This window comes from Pelmatolapia mariae, unplaced genomic scaffold (genome assembly GCF_036321145.2).
Source record: "Pelmatolapia mariae isolate MD_Pm_ZW unplaced genomic scaffold, Pm_UMD_F_2 NODE_ptg000383l+_length_35827_cov_1, whole genome shotgun sequence".
Lineage (NCBI taxonomy): Eukaryota > Metazoa > Chordata > Actinopteri > Cichliformes > Cichlidae > Pelmatolapia > Pelmatolapia mariae.
Genome location: NW_027052070.1, coordinates 12,738 through 35,827, shown reverse-complemented (window position 1 = coordinate 35,827; position 23,090 = coordinate 12,738). Strand labels below are relative to the sequence as shown.

General features: G+C 40.0%; 1 pseudogene; it reads left to right on the top strand.

The window, feature by feature from the left end:
- Positions 1–1,814: 1,814 nt before the first annotated feature.
- Positions 1,815–19,122, top strand: LOC134623087 (suppressor of tumorigenicity 14 protein-like; annotated as a pseudogene).
- The last annotated feature ends 3,968 nt before the right edge of the window (positions 19,123–23,090 follow it).

The following is a 23,090-nucleotide window of genomic DNA, read 5'->3' as shown; positions in this document are numbered from 1 at the left end:
GAGGGGGGGGTGGGGCGAACATTTTTCTTGTAAAAACAAAGGGGGGGCCCAGCAAAAAATGTTTGGGAACCACTAGACTAACAGATGGCAGCATTAGACAGGAAGCCAGGACCCTAACCCTAACATCTCAAAAGTTCTGAAAAGTGCAAGAATGATCTAAGTTAGGTTAATATATGAGCCATTGAACTTGGAGTACCATATTTTCTTTTAAAAAAATGTTAAGTTAACATATATCTGAGATCTTCTGGTATCCACTTCCCTCACAGCGTGCTTTTAGTTGATTTAAATGATTCAGAATATACCAGAGATTCCTAAGTGGTTGCACGACTGCTGGAAATGGCTTATAGTGTGTGGTACATGCAAAACTGATGTTTGCTGCAGACCACTTAGAATAACATATCTATTTCTGTATCACTGTTGTCTCCCAGTGGTGAGAAACTTTGAAGTCTTTGAAACACTGGATTTGCTCTAGTGGCTGCTAGACTGCTGCACTGTATCTGATAAGGCGATGGGGACTCAGGCTACATCCACACTAGCCCGGATAGATTTGAAAACAGCGTTTTTGCCTGAAAACGCTCTGCGTCACATTATCATTTTCAGTCGTTTTCCCAAAGTTGTGCTTCCACATTAAATGGCCGAAAACGCTTACGTTCCAGTCCTGCACATGTGTGAAACGCAAGAAGATTCTGCCTGCCTCATTTCTGTCAGCCGGTTATTTACTTTCCGGCTCTTTGAAATGTTGCAGCAAAATGTTGAGGAAAAAGCACAGAGTTTTTTAAATGGACTAACAATGAGGTGGAGTTGTTGCTGCAAGTATCACAAAAGTAAAAAGTTGCAAAAGCGAGTGAGAGTTAAATAATTTCGAGGGAAAGCACCTGGAGCATGTACAGACTGATATTAATCTTTAATAGGGCTGTCAAAATTGAGAGCAAACAAAACAACTGCTGTATAATGCCCTCCACTATCTTAGTTTAATTGGTCAGATGACTGCATCATATGACTAGCATACGTCATCGTTTTAGCAAGTCTCCGTTTGCGCTGCCCACACTGCGACGCAAAAGCACCATTTTGAAATGTATGCGTTTTCGAGAGCGTTTTCCAACAGTGAAAACACCGTCTCAGTGTGGACGGGAGGCCAAAACGGAGAGAAAACAATTAGTGTGGACGTAGCCTCAGTATATGCTGCAACTATTGCAAAACAGTTTCAGGTGTCATGCTCGACAGCTGATGTGGCAAAAAAGCTCACAAAAGTGCTTTTATCTGAAAAAGTACACTATTTGGGATTTCTACCACGACTGTATGAGACTGTTAAAGAAGTGTGTGATACAACAAGATATCATTATTGTCATAGTTATGTGAGTTTTGATGTGTTTAACTGAACAAATGCTAACCAGACTGACCTTGAATAATAAATAATTACATTAAAGCAAAATAAAACCATGCATGATTAAAAAAAAAAAAAAATTCCACCAGTATTTATCTGAACATTTTCAGCATCATGAAATTTGAGTTAGTAGTGAAGAACTGATATGTGGTGTCCTAATAAATGTATTTTTGTATTTACAGCTATAGATCAACGCTTGGCCAGGACCCCATTAATTGGTGAGAACTGGTTTACCTGCAAGCATTTGTGTAGTAAAGTATACAACTTTATTAAAATTAAAATGTAAAGAAATCTGTTTATGGAGGTAAATAGGTTGCAAAATATAAAAGCTTGTACCTTCATATCCTGTTGAAGAAAAAAAAAGTGATGCATTCATGGTAGTGCTGGTGTGGGTCAAACAAGAACTTTTTTCAATGTATTTTCAGAGAGGATGTTCTTCGACATCCACGTCAGAAACCCTGGATTTGTTCATTCTCCAGGGTTTCCAGATTATCTTTATCCTCCAAATCTCAACTTGCAGTGGAGGCTTCGTGCGGACCCGGCCACAGAGTCTGGCTCAATTTCCACAGTCTGATCTTGGAGAATGACTGTCAGCATGACTTCATCAAAGCCTATGATTCGCTGGTTCCCATAGAGAAACGTGCTCTGACAGAGTGAGACAAATAATCCCTCTCCCAGAATTTAAACTGTCATTTACCTCTGTGTGTTTGAGATTTTAGCTTATTACAGTGATAGGCAGATATATTTCAGGGGCGGATGCATGAATCTTTGCAAATTCACAGCTAAAGCTATGTGTATGGGAAAAGGCAGAAAGGTACACTCATTGTTTTTATTGTTGGATTTGTTTGCAAAGAAGTTTTTGAACGCTAAGTATGTAATAATGTAGATAGATGTTTTAGTTTGGTAAGCTACCTTAATTACTGCCTAACTTAAAAACCAAACTGTGTAGATCTGGTCTGAGCTATATGGGAGAGCTGTGTATTTTTATGACACATTCTTCCTTTATAAATGCTTGGGGTGTTTTTTTATTTATATTTTTTCTTTTTCACATCTTCACATGTATCCAGCCCCAGGACTGTGGTATCACTGCTCTGTGTTATCAGAAATAAAACAGGCCTTTCAGGGTTCTTTAAAGTTCCTCTTTAAAAGTTAATATATCCGTTCTTTTCTCAGACAGTGTGGACATCCTCAAAAATCATTATCCTTCATTTCTGGAAACGTCATGTTACTGACCCTGGTCACAAATGAGGAGAAAAACTTCCCTGGATTCAAAGCAAGCTACTCCCAGATTCCTGTGACTAAACTAAGTAAATTAAGACACATTTCAACAGTTCTCACTTCTTCATGTTTTTTTAAGGGAAAAAAAGAAACAATTATTTTCACTGGGTCTCAAAGACATTCATGAAAATAATATTGCACTTATATACATAGATCAATGTGTAATTTTGTCTTCCAAGAAACTGATGCATTCTCATAAATGCATCAGTTCAATAAAAAATCCATGAGCTAGAGCACACTGACAAAAACATGTCACTGTAACTAGGATTATGCACTTGAATGTGTACGAAAATAGAATTCAGTTGACCTGCAGGATTATGTTGTGTCAGTGTAAACTCCATCTCCTGACATTTCTGCTGATTCTTGTAATATTAGAAACTTAATAAATGGAAGCTGAGTATAGTGATGAACTATCTGTTGTTCAGATTGTGGTGGTACAATGACTGAAGACAAAGGCTTGTTCTCTTCACCATTTTTCCCCTCCAATTACCCTCCAAGCACATCATGTGTCTGGAACATCGAGGTAAGTCCTCAAGATTCTATTGTAATTTCATTTTAAATTAAAAATTAAAAAATTAAGAGTAAAAAAACGAATAAGGGGTCGCTATCATCTACATCAGATTTGTGATGACAACCCCACCCCCCCATATAGATGCATATCCCATCTAAAACCCCAAAGAATCCACTGATCATCCACTGACCTTGACATCCATTTTTCACATCCATTTTCACGACATTTTCTCAGTTAATAATTACCTCTCCAAAAGTTGAATCTGTTCATCTGGACGTAGCGTTTTGTGGGAGAAACGTTTCGTCACTCATCCAAGTGACTTCTTCAGTCTCAGCTGACTGCAGGTTTCCCCAAATCTTATAAACAGTACATTTGCATAATGACTGAAACCCACTGAAGGAACAATGGGCTGTGAGGTCAGTTCCTTAATCATAATTATGCAAATTCCCATGACCATTGATCAACAATCACTGACCAAAACCCACTGATCAAAGAACACTGATCAATGGCCATGAGTACCATTCACAGAGAGTTGTGGAATGGCTGCAATCACAGCGTTGTAAGATGGCGAAAGATGTACCCTTAGGCCCCCTCCTCGATTCAGAGATGGTCTTTCCCTCTTCACGTAAATGGCCTCCTTGACTCCGCGCTCAAACCAGCGTTCCTCCCTGTCCAGGATGTGTACATCCTCATCATTGAAAGAGTGTCCACTGGCCTGTAGGTGTAAATAAACTGCAGAGTCCTGGCCTGACGAGGTAGCTCTTCTGTGTTGTACCATCCGCTTCGCTAGAGGTTGTTTGGTTTCCCCGATGTATAAATCCTGGCAATCCTCCCTGGCACTTAACAGCGTACACTATGTTACTCTGTTTGTGTCGGGGGACCCGATCCTTGGGGTGGACCAGTTTTTGGCGCAGCGTGTTTTGGGGTTTTAAAAGCCACAGAGACCCGGTGTTTAGAAAAAATGCGTCTCAACTGTTCCGATACTCCTGACACATATGGGATCACTACAGGTTTTCGCCTGGGCAGCGGTTGTCCTTCTCTCCTGGATTGACTGGAGCTTTCTTTAGGTGCCTTTCCCGCTTTGACAAAAGTCCAGCTGGGATAACCACATTTACTCAGGGCCTTCTTGATGTGATGTTCTTCTGCCTCCCTGGCCGCTGTGTCTGTGGGGATGGTGTTCGCTCTGTGTTGTAGCGTCCTGATGACACCCAGTTTGTGCTCCAGTGGATGATGAGAGTCAAACCTTAGATACTGATCCGTATGTGTAGGTTTACGGTACACGTCAGCCTTTAGATGTCCCCCATTACTGATGGAAATCTCACAGTCTAAGAAGGCTAACCTGCCACTTTTCATATCCTCCTGGTGAATTTGATGTGTCGGTCCACCGAGTTAATGTGATCCGTGAAATGTAGTACGTCCTGAGATTTGATTTTCACCCAGGTGTCATCCACATATCTGAACCAACGGCTTGGTGGTGTTCCAGGGTAGGATAGCAAAGCCCTCTTTTCCACTTCTTCCATGTACAAATTGGCCACGATGGGTGAAACTGGGGAGCCCATGGCACACCCATGTTTCTGCCTGTAGTACTGACCTTTGTATGTGAAGTAGGTGGAATGAAGACACAGTTCCAAAAGCAAACACACTTGGTCGATGCTGAGAGTGGTCCTGTTGCTGAGGTTGGTGTCATCCTGTAATCTCTTACGGACTACCTCCAACGCTTCCGTGACTGGGATGCAAGTGAAGAGAGATGTAACGTCGTACGAGACCATGGTATCATCTGTCTCCATAATGACATCTCTCACCTTCTCAACAAAATCCAGGGTGTTCTGGATGTGGTGTTCAGAGCTGCCCACCAGCGGGTTGAGGATCGAAGCCAGAAACTTGGAGATGTTATAGGTGACCGAGTTGATCATGCAGACAATAGGTCTTAAAGGTGCACCCTGTTTATGTATTTTCGGTAAACCATACAGACTTGGTGTAGACTCCCCTGGGTACAGCCTGTGGTATGAGGTCCGGTCGATAGCCTTGTCTTGTTCCAACTGCTTCAGACAGTCTATCACCCTCTTCCTGTAGCCACTTCCTGGGTCTCGTTTCAGGGGCTCATAAGTATTTTCATCACTGAGTAGTGACAAAATCTTCTCATGATAGTCTTTCTGGTTAAGCAATACTGTGCACCTACCTTGTCTGCCTAAGGGTACATCTTTCGCCATCTTACAATGCTGTGATTGCAGCCATTCCCCAACTCTCTGTGAATGGTACTCATGGCCATTGATCAGTGTTCTTTGATCAGTGGGTTTGGTCAGTGATTGTTGATCAATGGTCATGGGAATTTGCATAATTATGATTAAGGAACTGACCTCACAGCCCATTGTTCCTTCAGTGGGTTTCAGTCATTATGCAAATGTACTGTTTGTAAGGCTTGGGGAAACCTGCAGTCAGCTGAGACTGAAGAAGTCACTTGGATGAGTGACGAAACGTTTCTCCCACAAAACGCTACGTCCAGATGAACAGATTCAACTTTTGGAGATTTACTTTCCTGGATGATTGAGAATGCATCAAGAAGTTAATAATTACATTTAAGTTGTATTTGTCTTTCAGGTTGCAAAGGAAAAATTTGTGAAGGTTGACTTCAAAAGTTCTTGTGGGAAATCAAAGTGAGCATTGCCCCCATGATTATGTTGACATCAATGGTGAAAGGTAAGTAAGCATCAGTTTATGCCTCCTTTTACTGACTTTGTACATCATCCGTGCCAGTGGTGGGATTGCAGGAGTCCAAAATTAAAACTGCAGAGTTCTGAGTCAGGAAGTCCCAAATAAAGACCACAAGTCAATGTGTCAGAAGAGTTTTATGACTTGATCACTCAAATTGTGAACATTGCCTTAAATTTGATTTATTCTGCTCATTTTCATCTCAATTTTTTATTATTGTACTGGACTAGAGTAGCTTTGCATGATTCACTGTTCAAATAATAATAATTTATCTTATAATGGGCTTTTGATGTAGCCTCTAAGCACAGTCTGAAACAAGCTCCTCTCTCTTTAAGCCAACTTTTTACTAATGAACTGATCCTCACAAACAGAATGTTAGAACAGCAGGTGGATGGAGGTTGTGTGCCCACAGGCACAGCTGTGTGCGCACGGTGACCATATAAAGGATTTTCCTAATATTTGACATCATAGAGACCCAGGTGTAGAAAAACTCCTATTTTAGAATTTAGAGCATGCTTAAAACAAAAATTTTGGCTTACTGCATTTGTGCTGACCATTGACACACTGGGTGATGACCACAGAATCAGAATTAATGTAGAATTACTGTAGTTGGTTATGTGTTGGCACAACATTGCCCCATCCCTTTTTTTATACTTGAATGGTTCATGGGTCATTGTTCTTCATGCCTGGAAAACTGTCGCTCAAGGCCACTTGAAAAATTACTTAAAAGTTACATGAACAATTTTGAAATTCATCCCCATATAAGCCAACTGCTACAATCTAAAGGGGGTAAAATTAGACTCAGTTCTAACCTTTGAGTCACACATCAGTAAGTTGTGCAGTCATGCTTTGCATGAAAAAGTCATGTATTATTTTATTTTTTCTTGGCTACATTACTGGAGCTGTGTTCTTTCTGGTACAAATAAGAAGTTACTCTCTCACATCCAACTAGTTCAACATGTAGAGTAGAATAGAATAGAATAGAATAGCTCTTTATTGTCATTGTTACAAAAACAATGAAAGGCAGTCTGGCATCTCTCCATGTGTGTGAAGTACACAAAAAGCTTACGTATTTACACAATAACACAGACAAATTTACACAAGAAAGATATGTACAAGTTATACATACACCTGCATACATATGGATACACCCATACATACATACCCGCACATGCATGTATTTACATAAATACATGCATGCGTACATATGTACACACACATATTTCCACATACACGCTTACATATATATACATACACATGCATGCCCTCTGAGGAGCAGGTGCATTGTGAGGTGCAGTGTGATCAGTGATATTGCACACTGAGTGGGTGGGGTGGGGTGGGGGGATTTAAGTACCTGAGCTTATTACTGATTGAATCCATTTGAGGGGTCTGTAGCTCAGATTTCCCGCTCAAATTTACATTTCAGGAAAAAACTTGAGTTTTAACATTTGGCTATTTGGTCATGAAGCTTCTCTGTAGCTGGACGAGCTACAAAATTACACTGTATGTGCTCTACCTGAAAGTATTAGTTATTCATCCCCTGTCACTAGACTGTGTTGCAAACACTATTTTAGGACTTGTGTGTGTATGTATGTCTGTTTAGATGGACAGACAGACAGACAGCTCAGTGTGTGTCTGTCTATCTCTTTTTTGTTGTAGGCTGTGTGGCAATGGCCTAAACACCAGACTGATCACCATCAAAAGCAACAAGGTGACCATTACGTTTAACTCGGACTCCTCCTATGTTGACCAGGGTTTCACTGCTGAGTATGAGGCCTTCATCCCAACTGATTGTAAAGAGGACTTTTAAAAAACATTTTAATAAAAGGATTTCAGCATTTCCAACCCAGGCAAATAGATGACGGGACTTTTTGTTTTATCAGCTTGTCCGGGAAGGTTCCAGTGCAACAACACCCTGTGCATCAGCAAGATTTCTCAATGTGATGGCTGGAATGACTGTGGAGATAACAGTGATGAGATCAACTGCAGTGAGTCCAAACCATCAAAGATCTCTTTGTATGAAGTCTAAAAAGAATAAAAGAAGGTTTAGCAAAAAAATCCAGGTTAAATATCAACTGGAATTGACCTCAAAAAAACTGTAAATCACACTTAGTCTGTAGCATTTTATTTTCTAACCCACCTATTGTTGTGTTCAAATTGTTTCTCTGCTTAGCATGTGACGCATCTCAGATACAATGCAAAAATGGTCACTGTAAACCCAAATCTTGGCTGTGTGATGGGATTGATGACTGTGGAGACAACACAGATGAACAAAACTGCAGTGAGTAAAGCAGAAATGTAATTTGTACCCATTTCATTTCATCAAATCAAATCAAAAAATTTTTATATAGCACATTTAAAAACAACAATGGCAATCAAAGTGCTTCACAAGTTCGGAGCCAATAAAAATAGACACATTTGCCAACAGCAAAACAACAGCAACACAAGAAAAACATAGAAACCAGCCAAATGATAGTCAAACTAACCTAAGTCAGAGCCAAAGTAAAAAGATGAGTCTTTAAGTGAGATTTAAAAGACTGAATAGACTCAGCAGTGCAATAACATTCTTTGATCAAGGTTAGATCAAGTAGTTGGTCTTAAAGCCAGACTGGAACTTTTCACTAATACCACTGGTATCTAAGAAGGTCTGAAGTTGTTTACATACTACTTTTTCCAGGATTTTTGACAAAGAGGGAAGTTTAGAAATTGGCCTGTAATTTGAAAGAACACTAGAATCGAGATTGGTCTTCTTAATAACAGGTTGTACAACAGCATGATCGAAGGCAGACGGTACACAACCGGAAGACAGTGAAGCATTCATTACACATAAAATACAGGGCCCAATAGTGTTCAGCGCTTCCTTGAAATTACGAGCAGGAAGAATATCATATGGTGAATGGAGATTGTTAAGTGATCAATTATTTCCTTTACATCCGAAAGAGAGACAGGCTCAAACTGCTGCAAGACAGCAAAGCATTTAGGACTGGAACTTGATGTGAGACTACCGATAAAAGCGGGGCCCTTGAAGTTGTAGTTTTATCAATAAAATACCTTAAAAAATTTCACAAAGGGCCAAATGGAGCAACTGGTCAAAATAAGACCTGACAAGAAGGCAAATTTAGCAGCTTTCATAGACTTCTGATATTTTGATAAACAGTTTTGAAGGATTTCCAGTGACACTTGAAGCTTCAGAGCACGGGTATTTTCATTCAGCAAGAGTTGATGTAAAGACTTAGTACACTTAGTCTTTGGAGGAGCCAGAGTGTCCAGAATAGAGGAGCATGTGAATTAAAAAGGTTGGTAAGCTCATCAACCGATCATTTCTTCTTCGTCTTCTGTTTTTTGGGGTTTTTTTTGGCTGCTCCCTTAATTTTAGGTATTGCCACAACAGATTATCTAACTTAATCTCGTAATCTGGCGTGTGTGTGTGTGTGTGTGTGTGTGTGTGTTTATTTAAAGATTGTAGCATTTTCTGAACTGGTAAACTGTCAGGTTGGATAGTGAATGAGAACCCCAAATGCAGACTCTCAGGCAGGGATTAAATTAAATCAACTCTTTATTGAAGGCAATCCAAACCCAAAAGGTAACAAAGGAAAATATTGAAAACATTGAAAAACCAGGAAACACAAGGGAACCCAGCTGAAACTAATCAGGGGAAACAAGACAAAATAAAACAGAACACTAAACACATATGACTAGGGTTGGCAAAATAAAGAAGGAAGCGATTAAACAAGGAAAAATCACAGAAAGAAGACTTCATAATACATGGTTCATACTGGAGAAGCAGTGTTACTGAAAGACAGAATATCATAAACATAACTGGAGCCAAAGCAGAAACCCTGATAACGACTAAGAAGAAAACTAAAGATAACCCTGCAAAAAAATAGAATGCAGAAGTCTAAAATTCTGGTACCATGACATAAATAGATGACATGATTTTTGTTTTTGTCTTATCAGCTTGTCCAGGAAGGTTCCAGTGCAACAACACCTTGTGCATCAGCAAGATTTCTCAATGTGATGGCTGGAACGACTGTGGAGATAACAGCGATGAGATCAACTGCAGTGAGTCCAGACACAAACACGGGTTTTCTTTGTGACTCTGCTTTGGGTGTGACATGTCTTGGATACTAAAAAAACAGGGAAAAAAAAGAAATCACTCACAGTAAACCAAAAATATGGCTTTGTAATAGGTTGAGCATCTGTGGAGTATGGCGTTATTTTTGTGCCACTATTCAGAGCGTATGTAAAAAATATATATATTTTTTTTATAAGTGTTGCATTTTGAGCAGACATTTATTTTGAGTGAAGAAAGGAATGCAGTTTATGTTGTGACCCAGAAAGAGTAATATTTCAAACTCCGCCACTCTGCGTTCCTCCGCAACTGCCCATTTGAGCTTTCGACAAAATGCATTCTGGGATATTTGCCTGGGTTTAGCTACAGTGGCTAGTGGCTGGAGACCAAAACAGCCAATCAGAATTTTTTGCATCCAAGTCTGTGATTGGTTGGTTTTGCAGCACAAATATAACTGTGCCAGCCACTAGGTTGTGGCATTTCATGTATGCCCTGCCTGCTAGCATCTTGCACCCTGCTAATATGTGCTGGATTGTCCCAGGGGAATCTTTGCACAGCCTACACTTAGGGTCTTCCCTGTTGTGGTAGACCCCAGTCTCTATCGATCTTGTGCTTAAAGCTTGTTCTTGTGCTGTGATCAGTGTCTCTGTGCTGTCTTTAGGTCCAGCTGTTGGTAAGATTTCTCAGCCACTTCTTTTGCTGTTGCTACATGCCATGCAGGGGCCCGTCCTTTCACGATGGTTCACTTTCTTGCTCCTCTTCTTTCTTGGGTTTCTGCTGCCTGAGTTATTCATTAAGCACAAGGGCAGTTGTGGCCACCAATTTGTGACACATTAATTCATAGGCTTTCTTCGTCAATCCAGGCAGTGCACAGGTTGAAAGAAGGTGAATGTGCTATCTGCAGATGGTGTTTTGCCAATTCCTTTCTGGGCCCTGCTCATTTTTGAGCCATGTGCTTGTTTATCCTAGCCAAATGGACAGGACCTTCCACATGGTGCTGCCAGAGGGGGATTGTCTGTAATGCAGTATTCAGATATTCTAGTAGAAGACCTCATAGAAAGTAATAGCAGTTGCTTCTTACGGAGTCTTACAGATGTTGGAACACTGAGCAACTAGTTGTTTGAATGTAAGTGTAAATTGTGGTGTTAAATAATTCATAGGCCCCAAATCCTCATGTAATCTCTTTCATAGGGGTAACTGGTGTAGTAGCATTCCAATAATACCCTTTTCTCATAGCTTGTCCACTTATGCCATAACCTGGTTCCAGTAGCTCACTCATCAATATGCCGTGGCCCCTCAACACCTGATGTGGATCTTGTTAATACAGGCAACGTCCGAGCAGCCATTGCTTCATTTATATATTTCTTTCTCATATACTGAAGTAGGCTTTGGATAGCTTTGGTATATGTAGCCTGGGGGCCTTAGTGGTTGGGATTTAAACTCCTGATGTACTGCTCTAAAGACAATTAGTGTTACCACTGTACAGCACAAGTTTTTGTCCCATGCTTATTGGGAATTCCTCGTTCATGGCAAATGCAGTCCCTATCACAACTGGGATTTGGTGGATACCCATTCCTTTTGACAAAGGATAGACACACGCCAATCCATCCGTGTGGGGCATATATATATCTAAATAGACCCACACGCAGAGCGCTGTTAAATGTTAAAACAGGTTCATTTAACAGACTATCAAAAAACCAAGGAAGTTGCTCTGCATGAATCAGAGACAAGATGTTAGTTCTAGTGCTAGCAGTCTGTGGGTATGTGCACTATCAATAAAATTAATTCAGTTCAGTTCAATTCAGTTTTACTTGTATAGCTCCAAATCACATCAACAGTTGCTTTAAGATCGCAGGAATCTAAATGCTGAGAAGTCTGCACAGAAACACAGGTTAAAATCAAAACAGAGTCTGACGGCAATGAGAACAGGATAGATGTCAGACACGTTTCCTGGCTGATGCAATAATCTGACGAGGACCGAGAGTCTTCTTCCTCATTAAGAAACCAGCATAATGACCCGATTAGGAACTGGTAGGTTAATCAGCAGATCTTGTGACAGGTGAGTAATGAGCAGAGAGGTGGAGATGCCAGGAGGAGGCCTGAACCCAAATCATTATAAAGAAAATTATTTATTTATTTATTTTTATAAATGTTTAATTACAGGATTGCAGCAGTCTCTGAACTAGGTAAATAGATGAAGGGATTTTTTTCTGTCTTGTCAGCTTGTCCGGGAAAGTTCAAGTGCAGCAACAACCGGTGCATCAAGAAGACTCTGCAGTGTAATGGCAGGGATGACTGTGGAGACAACAGTGATGAGCTCAACTGCAGTGAGTCCAAAACATCAAAGATCTCTTTGTGTAAAAAGAGTTAAAGAAGGTTTAGCAAAAAATGTGGATTAAATCTCAACTTGAATTGGTCTCAGAAAAGCTGAAAGCTACATAAAGCCTGTTTAAAAGAAGAATAAGTAAATATTCTGATAGAATCCTTTCCCCCCTACTTTGTCTATAGAACAGTTTTTCTTTTCTTTATACAAAAGTCCCAGACATACAGTACAAAAAACCAAGTGATAGTTCACTTCACAAGCAACAACAGCATGTCAACACTCCGCCCACCTACCTACCTACCCACCTCCCTACCCCGCCAATTACCTACCTACCTCCCCATGTCAGGTTCAGCGCAAGAACGGGACCCAAATGCAGGACTTTTTGGTTAGCGACAGTGAGTTTATTTATAATGAATAGTGAGTAAACAATGTAACAGTTTCCAAAGATGTGACTTCTTCATGGTACTCCCAACTCCCGCACAGTGCTCGTGGTCCATAAACCGGCACGCTGGACACACACACACACACACAGAAAAGAAAAGAGATTATTATCTATATTGTACTGTATATTGTACTGTAGTGATTTAAGAAAAAAAGAAAGATGGGGGGACTATACCTCCTAAAATATAAAATATCGGGCTCTTCCAAGCCCAGGCTTCTCTTCGAGAACAGGTTGTCAATTTCCTTAAGGGACCAGTTGATCAGATCCATAATTCTTCTTTAGGTTTTCAGAGAACAAGTGTGGGAGACTCTGTGAGGGTAAGAGATAGGTGAGACTATACAAAAGACATGAGAAGCCAAGCAACAAAGATAAGGGAGAGGGAGAGGGAGAAAATGCGACAGCCTCCATCAAGAGCCAAGAGATAGATAGTAGGAAGGGATCCCAGATGCTGTAGATTGATTTTTTTTTTTTTTTTTAGCAGTGGAGTGAGCACCTCAGCTTCTCCAATTTCAGACTGTATAACACCTCCAGAACCCAGCTGACCTGTGAAGGGGGATGGGCAGTTTTCAATGAAGTAGGACCAATTTACGGGCCAACAGGAGGAGATCATCAGCATAAAAAGAGACCTTATGGGCCATGCTGGCACATTCAGTGTCCTTAAAGTTGACCTCAGATCTTAGCCAGAGGCCCAGAGGCTCAATTATTAACACGAAGAGCAAAGGGGAAAGTGGACACCTTGCCTCGTACCACGACAGAAAGGGAAAGAAGAAGATAAACTGTCATTTGTCCAAACTGAGGCCCGAGGGGAAGAGTAAAGGAATCTAATCCACTCTCCAATGGTTCCTCCCACCCAAACCTTTTCAACACACTATGTATTAAGCCCCATTCAAACCTTCCAAATGCTTTCTCCGCATTGAGGGAGACCACAACCTCTGTAGAACGGGTAGAGGTAATGATATTGAGAAGACGTCTGGTATTCGATAAGGGTTTCCGACCCGACAAGAACCCGGTCTGATCTGATCCTATATTAACTGGTAGGATAGGTTGAAGACGAGTAGCTAGGACCTTTGAAAGGATTTTATAGTCAATATTTAACCGGGATATTGTCCTGTAGCTGTGACACAGCAGAGGGTCTTTATCCTTTTTAAGAAGCAAGGAAATTGATAGACTAGATTGCGAAGATAATAGTCTACTTGGATGAAATATTTTTTTCTGCTTTCTTCTGGAGGAAACTACCCCTCTTTAAATCGCATCTGTAAATCTTTGGACAGGGAACGAGCTGAGACATTCATTATTCACTGAGATCAACGGTAGTCTTCTGGATTTCGAGAGATTTTGCAACACCTGTAGTTGCAGACCCAGCTAACCTTATGCATAATATTTATTCAGAGACACTCTTCATAGTGAGGCTTTCTAGCAAGAATATTGATATTAATGATATATTAATATTATTCTATACAATCTGATAAACCGTTGCTTTGAGTCATCTTCATTTTCAAAAATGTTTTAGCAAAGGTTTTCAGGTTGAAACAGTACTTGGTGTCTTAACTGAAAGTTGTAATGGACACAGTGTCATCGGCTGGATGGATGGATCTGAGTGTCCTGGTCTGTAGGTTATACAAATTGTGATACCTGTGGAGAAGAGAACCTAGGATGCAGAAAACTTGATGCTGGCAGGAATTAACAAAAAAAAACAAAACCATTTATTTTTGCTCTTATAAAAGTCCAGTAACATAAAAACATGAAATACAAAGACTGGGATACTAAGAGGAAATATATTAACTGAAACAAAGAACTAAGGCTCAAGAACTAACCCTAACCCTAAGGAGAGTGATAAAGTATAAACAAACTAAGAACCAAAAAGGATTCAAGGGCCACAAACTGAAAACACTGGTTCTTGAATCCTACAGCTAAAATAAGAAGCAGAGCTAAAATAGATTCTTTGCAGATGCTGAAAAAGAAGAATGGCTTTAATGAAAATATTTTTAACATGTTTGATTAGAGTTTTCTTAGGGACTGATATCATGTGTGTCTCCTGTCATTTAGCTTCAGTGTGCTCAGCATTCACCTTCCACTGCAGTAATGGACTCTGCATCAGTAAACTGAACCCAGAGTGTGATGGAGAGCAGGACTGTGAGGACGGCTCTGACGAGGCTAACTGTGGTACGTTTACCACACACTCACCCACAGATGGTTGCAGTGTGACTTTTCTAGTTACTTGAGTATTAAGATCTGTGTTTACTTTCAGATTGCGGTACGAGTTTGTACAGTAGCACTCGTATTGTGGGAGGTCAGGCAGCTAGTGTGGGTGAGTGGCCCTGGCAGGTGAGCCTCCACTTCAAGGGGCTAGGACACATGTGTGGAGCCTCTGTGCTGAGTGACCGCTGGCTGCTGACTGCTGCCCACTGCGTCCAAGACACTACAGTTTACAAGTAGGAGCTCCTCCATCTGAAGTAATAAGGCTGAGTGTTTAGTAGTGTTTAGATGTTTGATCATTGATTGTACTTGGATCCATGATCAGACATCTAAAATTTTAAAACCTTGCCTGAACCTCTCGTTCATAGTCATCTACTCTGGAATTTCTAGACAGCTTCCAGTGCAATGCTAGTTTTACATCTCTACCTGGAGTTCCTGTTCTCACCCTTTGGTTGTGTCGTCTGAAATTCCATCTCAGACCCAAAATTTTAACCCAGAGCACCCATTATGCCTCACTTTGGATTCTTTTTTTTTTTCACAAAAACAAAAATGTTTTTTAATGATTGCCATCTAGACACACTGAAAGAGATTCCGAAGATGACCTTGAATGAGAGATCAGCTTAATTTAATTCAGGTAAGGTTTTGGTCTGTAGTCTGAGGCCAGTCACAGATCCTTTTATAACAATTCATGTGTGCCAAACTGTGACAGACACTGTGAATATGGCCTTGAAAAGGGCTTTCACTGCCAATAAGTAGTAGACTGTATCAAAGAACCCCGTTATGTTTTTGAATTATTAGTAATTATTGTATACTTTCTCTAAATGGAATTCCTATGGCTTCCTGTGAGGAATCTTGGAATTTTTCACCACCATATGTACTTCAATGTGTATGTTAAACAAAAATGTAGGAGTGCTTTCTCGCAGTAGTAGCTCTACAATTAGAAATATCCTGTCTCAGAGTGACGCTAAAAAACTAGTCTATGCATTTATTAATTCTAGGCTGGACTACTGTAAGTCATTATTATCTCGCGGTACTAAAAACTTTCTGTAAAGCCTTCAGTTGATCATAAATGCTGCAGCAAGAGCACTGACAGGGACTAGAGAGCATCTCTTTCTTGTACTGGCTTCTCCTTATTGGCTCCCTGTTAAATCCAAAATCAAATTTAAAATCCTTCTAATCACACACAAGGTCAATTCAATTCAACTTTCATTTCAATTTCATTTTATTTATATAGCGTGGAAATAGAACAACAATTGCTTAAAGTCTTGAACAATCAGGTACCTAAGTCTTGTATATCCTGGCTTACCTTTGTTCCCAGAATATTTAAAAGTAGAATGGGAGTCAGAGCCTTTTAGGCACCTCTTATGTGGGAACCAACTCCCAATTTGGATTCAGGAGACAGACAAACTCTGTACTTTTAAGACAGTAAAAAAAAATAAAAATAAATGTAGGGACAAATTTACTCATAACATTGTTTTAACATTAGCATACTTTGACAATTTTACAGCGTCAACAGAATTAGGAGAGTATTTAAACTAATCATACAAAAATGACTTACTAAACACAAAAGGTAGTTTATTGTGCCATTATTAAATACTAAGAGAAACAATGCACAAGAGGCTATGCAAGTCTTTCCTCAACCCTTTTAATGCTTTTTTTAAAACCACGTAAAAGTAAAGATGCCTTTAAATATAAGTAGAAATAAATTTAAAATTATCCATTTATCAATTTAAATTATTAGCCACTCAGTAAAAGGACTAGCTGTTAGAATCCCTGACAGCTAGTCCTTTTACTGAATGGCTAATAATCTAATGATCATCTAATAATCATTGATCTAATTTAGTATTTTATTTTAAATTCAATTCCAGATTTGAATTTAAAGAAGTTGTTTACAGCTGTCTGTTTTATTGATGTAGGCTCTCTCACGCTGACCAATGGGAGGCCTTTTTAGGCCTTCATGTACAGAATCAGACCAATGAGTGGACAGTAAAGAGGGGTGTGAAGCAGATCATCGCTCACAGGTACTACAACAGATACACTGAAGACAATGACATCGCTCTGATGGAGCTGGACACCAGAGTCAGCCTAACCCAGCACATCAGACCCATCTGCCTGCCTTCCTCCACCTACTACTTCCACTCAGACCAAGAGGCTTGGATCACCGGCTGGGGGACGACCATGGAAGATGGTGAGATGATAATAAAGAAGTACTGAAACACTGCCCGTCTCAAAGCTCTTTCCACACTGGAAGTGATGAAGAGTGATGAGTTTGAATAAATTAATGAGAAAGACAAACATTTGAGTAGTTAGTGTGAGCAGATCTGTGGAGGTAGTTTGGTTTAATATAAACTTTTACAAACAGAATCAATTTTTTTGTTATTCATCCACAAGCTCTACATGATATGATCTTGTTGTCTCTCAGGTGTCGCAGCGAGTGTCCTCCAGATGGCGGAAATTCTGATCTTCAGCAGTCGGTTGTGTAATCTCCTCCTGTATTACAGGGTCACAGATAACATGTTATGTGCCGGATTCCTTTCAGGAGGCGTGGATAGCTGTCAGGTACAAATCATTCACACATGCTTGCAATCTGGTTGTTAGCACCTTTTCATTAGTCCTCACTAAGACCAAAAAAGTGGACCACATCAGTCCAGCTCTGAGGTCTTTACACTGGCTGCCTGTCCGTCAGAGGATAGACTTTAAAGTTCTGATGCTGGTCTATAAAGCTCTGAATGGTTTAGGACCAAAATACATCAGTGACCTCCTGACCCAGTATGAACCTTCCAGATCCCTCAGGTCATCTGGATCCGGTTTTTTATCAGTTCCCAGAGTCAGAACCAGACACGGAGAAGCTGCATTCAGCTTTTATGCTCCATATATCTGGAACAAACTCCCAGAAAGCCTCAGATCAGCTGAAACACTCAGTTTATTTAAATCCAGGTTGAAGACTCACCTATTCTCAGCTGCTTTTGAATAAAGCACCAAATCCACACTTTTAAGCTTAAATTTCAAAACTTACATTTTAACTACTGATTTTATCTACTGTTTTGATTTTTGATTTTATATACTGTTTTGTTTGTTTGTTTGTTTGTTTGTTTGTGTTTGTTTGCTTGTCTTAATCAATTTTAAATCATGCTTTTTATTTGTTTTTGTTTTTAATGTCTCTGTAAAGCACTTTGAATCACCTTGTTGTTGAATTGTGCTATATAAATAAACTTGCCTTGCCTTGCCTAGTGCCTACTCTGATCGAATGGCCACGACTCAACTCGGATCGACTGATTTGATTGTAGAAATTATTGTAGTTGATTTGTAGAAATTTCCTTTGTTGCCAGTATTGTGCCAAAAAGTGATTTCCGATGATTTTCTGTGGGTTTTTCTTTTTTTACATCTGATATATTTACTTATATCAGTAAAAAGACTGTCGTGAAAAAGATTTATGACAGGGTTACATATAAAACAAAGAAATTGTCTGTTGTATTTGTACCCATATTCTCATCAATCCAGGTCTTTTTTGATCACTTCAAGTAAGCTTAAAATATATTTTTAATGACAATGTTAATTTTACCTAGATAAATAAAGCATATATAAAAGTCACTTTCTGGCTAATTGATATTCTTCATGAGAGATGTGATTGACCTATTTTTGACAGATTTTAGGTCAACAAGTCATTTATAACACCTTAAATTCCTGCAACCACCGGAAATCACTTTTTGGCACAGCACTGGCACAAAGGCTTCAAAGACAGCAGTAAAGCTGTCGTACACATTGCAAGGCAGTTTGAGCTCTTGTTGGCAGCTTCATCTGATTTCCAAAATCAGCGATATGATTATTCGGATCAGAAAATCGAGCCTGGTTCAAGAAAATAAATGCCACAAATCCTTCCAGCAAAATAACATCAGTTTTTAGTGTGTAAAAGCCTTCAGAAAATTCACATGGTTTGTATTGTGATGCTTGTTGGGATTCAGTTGGAGATATTTCTCAGTAAATTAAGTGAGCTGAATGTCAAGTTCTGCTGTGACTCTTCTTTCTAACTCTCAGGGTGACTCCGGCGGGCCCCTGTCTGTCGCCAACTCCCATGGGCGGTTTTTCCTGGCAGGCGTGACGAGCTGGGGCAAAGGCTGTGCTCTAAGTCTCAGACCTGGTGTCTACACCCGAGTTACCAAATACCGCAGCTGGATAAAAGAGAAAAGTGGAGTGTAGCAGCAGGAAGGTGAACAGTTCTCTGGATTATGGATATTTCTGTTGGAAATTGAACCAGATGTTGACATTTTGAACCACAGCTTTGTTTATTAGAAAAACAATTGGCTAAAACAATGATGTTTGCATGAAAAGTGCTAAGGAGCAATCACAAAGATGTAAAACAGAGCTCAGAAAGTAAGTTGGAGTGGGAATAAAATCAGCCTTTCAATCATCTATTGAAAACTAAACCACATTATTATAAAACCCCAAGTTGAAATGTTTTATTCTGCCATTTACTTCAAAGTTTACTATGTAAATATTCTGCATTAGTTAGGAAGTTTAACCTAACTAATGCAGAATGCCACCTGAGCTACAGCCACCCCGGGTGGCTGTAGCTCAGGTGGCAGAGCAGGTCAGCCACTAATCAGAAGGTCGGTGGTTTGATCCCAGGCTGCCTCCTGGCTGCATGCCAAATATCCTTGGGCAAGATACTAACCCCATGTTTGCCTACTGGTGGTGGTCAGAGGGCCCGGTGGCGCCAGTGTCCGGCAGCCTCGCCTCTGTCAGTGCGCCCCAGGGCAGCTGTGGCTACAATGTAGCTTGCCATTGCCAGTGTGTGAATGGGTGAATGACTGAATGTAGTGTAAAGCGCTTTGGGGTCCTTAGGGACTGAGTAAAGCGCTATACAAATGCAGGCCATTTACCATTTAAACTAACTCTGATCCAAGTTTAGCCAGGAATTTAATAAATAGATCCAGTAAACTTTTTGTTATTCAATATGAAACTAAACATCATAATACACCATGTACTGCCTGAAATACTATGAAACTAAATTGCTTTTAGCAGGAAACCTCAATCTGTTCACAGGTTTACATTAGCAAGTGAACTTAGACTATAGATTAATATGTGTTCTTTACTGGTCAGTCATACGTGTGTGTGTGTGTGTGTGTGTGTGTGTGTGTGTGTGTGTGTGTGTGTGTCTGTGTGTGTGTGTGTGTGTGTGTGTGTGTGTGTGTGTGTGTGTGTGTCACACAAGGAATTGGGCTCCAGATATTCCTTTGCTCTCAGTGTACAGAACACAGCTGACAGCAACAATACTGACAACCTGGCATCAACATGTCACAGACAATAAAAACACATATAGCACATTTATGGTGCAGAGATTCTCGATTATTTATCGAATACATATGCCTAAATGCAAATCTAAATATGCATAACTAGTTCATATATATACAGTATGTGTAAGGTATGTATGTATGGCTGCTTGTGAACTTTCTGTTTTATTTTATTACATGTCAGCTCAGTCCCTGCTGCCACCTCCTCTCCTATCAGCTGCTCCGATCGGCCATCCTGGCGTACACTGCTCTGTAGCAGGGGAGGAGCTGGATCAGGCTGTGATGAGGGCGTGACGGCTCTGCAGTGATATTTCCTGCTTCCTGATACTGGATTTGTAAAAATCTTGAATCGAGAGCGAGTCAGCACAAATTATTTTTTCTGCAGACATCACAGTGCATTGTAGTCTTTTTTTGTCCTGTTTTATGGCTGATCTAAAGTATACAGTGATAGATGAGCAGACTGGGTTACTGCATAAAAATTCCTGAGGCAGCTGGCACAAGAAGTACTGCTAGGCCTTTGAGATTCTGGATCTCAGAAGTCTGAACGTTTTCCAGAATTATATTTTTTAAAATTATATGAAACAACAGCAACATAGTTATAGCTTGCTCACAAAATGCGTTGTACTTAGTTTTTTTTTCTTTACATGAGAAAAAAGTGTTGTTTGATGCCATCACTGTTCCTTTTAATGAAGTTAAAATATGTTTAATATATGTTTATTCTCGTTACTAAGACTTGAATCAAGCTGTTTGGTCGGTTTGTCATTTATCATAATTATAATTACTTGTTACTATTTAAAGATTTCATATTTTGGTTATTGATTAATTATTGCTCCACTCTTGCTAACTTGCTAAGCTGATTAAGTGGTTGATTGAATATCTTAAATAACCAACAACAAACTTGCAGATGACGTAGTGCGAATGTCTTTGAAACATGTAATCTTAATCAATCATAATGTGTTTATACTGTTTCAATAAAAATCTTTATCAATATCCAGTCAAACTATTTTCAGCTGAAACTTTCAGAAACTGTCAGAAGGTTTTTTGTTTTTTTTTTACTTTAAAAGGATTTTAGTGGGTGCAGAATCAAATAATAGACACGGACATGAATATTGTAAACTCAAGCTCTTTTAATTTATGGAAAAAACAACAACATTTAAACTACATTCCGATTCAAAACAGGGAAACAAAAATAATATCCCTGGACAAAATTGGGCAGACTTAAAAATAAAGTGTTATTTTAAGTACTTTAAGTACATTTTTTTGTTACTATGTGACCTCCAAGTGAGAACAGTCACTCACATGGGACAGAAGTGGTGGGACTAATCAAATACTTGCTGGCCAGTACAGACAGCTGTGGGTCCCTGCTCACCTGGACCCTCACTGCAGCAGGCAGTCGTCTAGCTGATGGTGGATTCTGCTCTGCACAAGCTCAGGGCCCAGTTACACAGGGCTTCCTTATCTGAATCAGAGAGGAGGAGGCTCCTTGTCTTTGCTGCTGCCTTTGTGGTGGCATCTTTACACTGTACCTGCAGCAGGGCCTCAAGGCTGGTATAAACCTCTTTTTGCTCTCCCCTTGCAAGACACTTCAATATATAGGGCTACGCCTCCTTCAAATCTGTTTCTGTCTTTCTTATACAACTTACCATTCATTTCAGATTCATTATTCTCAAAGGCAGCTTCTAAATGTGTCTCAGAAATATTAACATGAGCTACTGAAAAATCTGTTCTGGAGAATCTGGGAGTAGTATAGTATATAGAAGTATAGAGTCAGCCATTTACAAACAGAGCAATCATAAAAGCTACAAATGACAAAATTACTGACGTCTAAGTGTTAAGTCGAGTGTTCCGGAATCTCGGTTTGACAATTAATTTATCATATTTAAGGACGGCAATATCACCTCTGTCTCTGGCCACTCTCAGCTGTGGTAACAGTAATTTTCTCTTCTTCCTGATGGCCTCTGGAACATCTTCACTGATGTAAAGACTGTAAAGCTTTCTTTCAAATGAGAGGATTAATTGTCTCTCTTTACATCTGTCCACAATCTGCCAGCTCGTCCATTCTACTTGTATGGACCGACTCTGTGAGCGCGTTCAATTTCAATGCTGTCACTGGCCAGGCCCAGCTTGTTCTTCTGCATGTGTCGGACTTTGTCCTCCGATGTTTCCCAAGTTTCTGCTTTTTCTTCTATTAATCCTCCACTACGTCCTCCATCCATCCTCCTTGATTGATTTTCTAAATAATCCATCTTGGTTGTTAACTCTTTGTTTTTCTCGTGCATGCTGCTGACTGCTGATTCAAACTCATTCAGTTTGCTTTTCACACGCTTCTCTTCAGTTTGCAGCTCATCAACAGCACCATCATTCCTTCAGAATGCTGTCCAACCTTTTGTTAGTTCCATCTATGATTAATTGGACAAATGGCTTGAAGCTATCTTGCTGTTGATGAGTCAGATCCTCACGTTGCTGTTCCAGCATAGCTTTTAGCGTGCAAACACTGACATAGCTGTCATCCTCTACCGTTAGCGCCTTAGCGGCCTTCGGGGGCATAGTTGTTAGATAGTTTCGCCTCCCCTACCAGTGAAGATCTCTGTTCCAATCCCAAATCGTGGAATGCTGCAACATGTTTTGCATTTAGATGGTACTGTAAGGTTGAAGTGCTTCGGTGGTATGCAAGCTCCATTTTGCACAATTTGCACAAAACCACGCTTTTATCAAGGCTTCCGTCAGGTAGTCTTTTGAAATGAAATTTGCCTCAGATCAGTCCAAGCAACATGCTTTCTTCTGATTCTTTGTAGCTCTGATGTGTGCATCAGTGTAATCAGTATACCAGGAAATTTTGTATTGACAAAAGTTTCCCTTCGCTTGGAATGCAAAGTGCAATTAA